Source organism: Capra hircus, chromosome 20 (genome assembly GCF_001704415.2).
Source record: "Capra hircus breed San Clemente chromosome 20, ASM170441v1, whole genome shotgun sequence".
Taxonomy (NCBI): Eukaryota; Metazoa; Chordata; class Mammalia; order Artiodactyla; family Bovidae; genus Capra; species Capra hircus.
The window spans coordinates 6,412,875-6,416,664 of NC_030827.1; the positions used below are offsets into that span (position 1 = coordinate 6,412,875).

General features: G+C 46.1%; 1 long non-coding RNA gene across 1 annotated transcript; it reads right to left on the minus strand.

Moving 5' to 3' along the window:
* Window positions 401-3,073, minus strand: LOC102169517. Its single transcript, XR_001296939.2, has 3 exons — window positions 2,954-3,073; window positions 822-976; window positions 401-487 (listed from the first exon to the last, which is right to left on the minus strand). It is a non-coding gene; the product is annotated as an uncharacterized LOC102169517 (long non-coding RNA).

The window sequence follows — 3,790 nt, forward strand, 5'->3', positions numbered from 1 at the left end:
TCTGCTCTTATTATTAGCTCCTTGTTTATATTTAATTTTTATTTACTTTGCTCTATTTTCCTATAAGGTGGAAATTTAAGTCATTGACTTTAGATATTTCTTCTTGTCTAATAAAAGCATTTAAAGCTATCCCTTTTTCTCCAAACACTGCTTTAGCTGCATCCACAAATTATGATACGTCATACTTCTATTATTTTTAATTTGAAGTATCTTCTAATCTCCCTTGTGGTTTTGTCTTCAGTCTGTGAATTACTTAGCAATGTGTCTTTTAATTTCCAGATATATAAAGTTTCCCCAGACATCTTCTTCATATTGATTTCTCATTTAATTCCATGGTGATCAGAAAACATATTTTGTATGATTTTTATTTTTTTTAATTCACTGAGATTTCTTTTATGGCCCAGAATATTGTCAGTCTTGATGAAAGTCCCATGGGTACTTAATTAGTTGGATGATGACTTAATCTCTCTGATCTCAGTCTCTTCACCTATAAAAGTGAGATGATAACAATATTACTTACCCCAAATGGTTGCAACGAGGGTTAAAATAGGTAACGTGAAAAGTACTGAGCAGAGAGGCTGGCGCAGAGCACATTCAAAACCATTAGCTCGTTACTAGACTCCTGCTCTTACTCGAAAGGCCAAGACCCTGACAAAGGCCGATGCGGCTGGCCTTAGGGTTCCCCAGGAAAACAGCTCCCTTGGCCTCAGTGCCTGCCCACTGCATCTGGACAAATGTAGAATCCCTCTCTGTGAGCCTCTGCGTGCCCCGTCCTTCCCCGTCTCCCTGACAGCCTCTCCCCCACTCTCTGCCACACTCACCACTCACCAGCCGTACTGAAAGTCTGTCGAGTCCTTGGACACCGTGAGCAGAAACGGGCCTTGACACATGCTGCTCTCTGCTCCCAGAACCTTCTCACTCTCACGTTCTTATTGGCAATCCTGCTCCTCCTTCATATCTTGGTCCGTTTGGGCTGCTATAACAAACGACCGTAGACAGAGGGTCTTAGAAACAACAACAATTCATTTCATATAGTTCTGGAGGATTTGACATTTGATGAGCACCCAGTTCCGGACCCAGGGAGGGTCATGTTCACATGACGTCCTCACACGGAGGAAGGGACAAGGGCACTCTCTGGGGTCTCTTTTATAAGGACACAAATGTCATTCATGAGTGCTCCACTCCTGTGGGCCTAGGCCTAATCACCTCCCAAAGGCTTCACTTCAAACACCATCACATTGCACTCTAGGTTTCAACATGAATTGGGGTGAGGGGAATATAACATTTACTCTATGACACCACCAAAGTTTAAATGTGGTTTTTTCTGACTGCACAATTTATAATCAGTCCACTTGTCATCCTCCTTTGTAATACCATGGTTTGTCTTTCAAACCATTTAGCACAATTTGTGTGTGTGAAGTTGTATATACAACATAAAAAAACTGTATACAAACTGTGTATACAACACACAAGTTGTATATATATGTACATATGTATGTGTATATATACACACATACATATATACACACACAACATCCCCACTAGGCTGTAAGCAACGGGGCAGGACTTCAGTCATTTGCTTCTCCAGTGTCTAGCACTATACCTGTAAAGGACAGTGGTTTAATAAACACTTTTTGAGTGAATATAAATGCCAGAAATGTGACCCAGGGCAAACCACTTTCAGTTGTGTGAGCTTTTATTTTCCTCATCTGTAAAATGGGTACCATTGTTCCTCCCTCAGAGTGTTAGCGAGAAAAATGGAATACATATTCTCAAAGTTTTAAAAGACTTCCAGAGACATACTCACCTAGTACACCCCTGTAGAGTACACAAAGGCCCATTGCCACTCGACTGTAAGAGTGAAAAACCAGAAGCATTCAAAATATCATCCACAGAGAGCTGTTTTAATAGATCACAGCTCATCCAGACACTAGACTACTGTTCAGCTGCTTCAAATAATACAGCTCCTCATGATGGAAAGATGTGTTAAAGGGAAATCAAATTGAAGAAGAATGTACCTACTAAGCACTCATTTTGAAAATACCTGCTTTCTTGAGACTTCCCTGGGGGTCTAGTAGCTAAGAATCTGGGCTTTCATTGCAGGGGACATGGTTCAATCTCTGATCAGGGAACTAAGATCCCATGTGCCTTGCCTTGCAGGAAACAAACAAACAAAAAACAAAGCTGCTTTCTAAAACAGGAAATTTTTGACATGGTTTACATCTTGGGGATGAAATTGGAAATGGGGATTTATTTTTCATCTTAAGCTTGTTTGAAATGTTTACTATGGGCACTTATTCCTTTTATAAATAATTACTTCATTAATATTGGAAGGTGGATGGTGAGAAGTCAATGAGCAGAGATCAGCGCTGGCCTCCTACTTTTGGTCTAGGAGATCAAGGCTAAGCCTCCAGGTCATGGGGACAGCTATACACAGGCCGAGTCAAGTGCCAACACATCACTCCAACGTGTTCCAGGCCTGGTCCATCCCCAGAGCCTCCACTAGGCCACAGCTTCACAGCCTATGCTTGCCTTGAGAAAATCAAACAAAAGCAGCCCTTTCTGGGCAAGGAGGGCAGGGGCTGGTGTGGCAGTGGCTGGCACCTGGCATTGGGAGCTTGATTTCCTACCTTGTGCTCCCTGATGCCCGCTGGGAAGATTTTCCAGACAGCCCGGCTGCAGCTGGTGCCACAGGTGCCAGGTCTAAAGACCCGGGGATAAATCATTAGCAGATCAGCCCACAGATCGCTTCCCCTTTTGGGGCACTGCCTAGCGCTTCCCAAGAGGAAGAGTTTTTCAGCACTTGGCTGGCTGCCCTGCCCTCACGCAATCTCAGGCTCCCAGCAGGTTAAACTAAGTGGTTCCTCTTCCTCAGATGGGGCTGTGCCTGATGAGGCCCAAGAAAGCCAAAGAAAAGGCCAAGAGCTCAGAAGACATGGTGAGAAACACTTACTCAGCATCGTCCCTGCCCCAGAGATTCCGGGTTCCTCAAAGAGGGGGACAGGTGAAGAGAGTAAGACAGCCCTCTGATGCTGGATTCTGGAGAGCCTTCAAGGTCAGGCTCGCCCCCAAGGCCCAGTCACACCCTCTGCTCAGCCCTGAGCAGACCCTGCCCGTCACTCTCCCTGTAACCAAAGGTTGGCCCCACTTTGATCTCCTGCTCCATTCGCGCTGTTCACACTAGGAAGGCGCCTTCGAGAAGCTATCCCAGGGCAATTTTCCACCTTTGAAGTCCCCAGAGAGTCGTGCCAAGAGCTGTTCTGGTGTGAGGCGGCTGCTGGGGCAGGCAGCCTGCTGCCGCTGCCTCTCTGGCTGCCAGAACTGGAACATCAAGACATCAAAGCAGAAGGTGGCAGCGGAGGGATGAGTAAGCGCAGCTCCAGCTTCGCCCGCTCCTGGCCTCCCCACCAGTCCTGGAGCCGGAGCAGAGAGGAAGGCTGCGGATGCTCTGAGGTGTTGCGCTATATCTCTGCTCCTGGAAAAGGGTGCTGATCACCTCCAATCTCTCTGCAGAAGCAGAGCCCACTCCAGCCTCCCAGCACGGCCAGCCTGCATAGCCTCTGCTAATCTCCCCTACCTTCTCCTGCCCCATTTTCTTCAGCTGTCAAATGAGAAGCAGGAGCAGCCCCAAGATGACCACCCGGCAGCCCAGGGGCCACTGCAGACCCATCAACATGCTCTGTTTGGCCCAGATGCATGCAAAAATAAAATGATAGTACATGATTTCCAACTTTTAAAATGAAGAGATGTGATAATTCCTACATTTGGGGAATCCGTAACAAAAAATGGA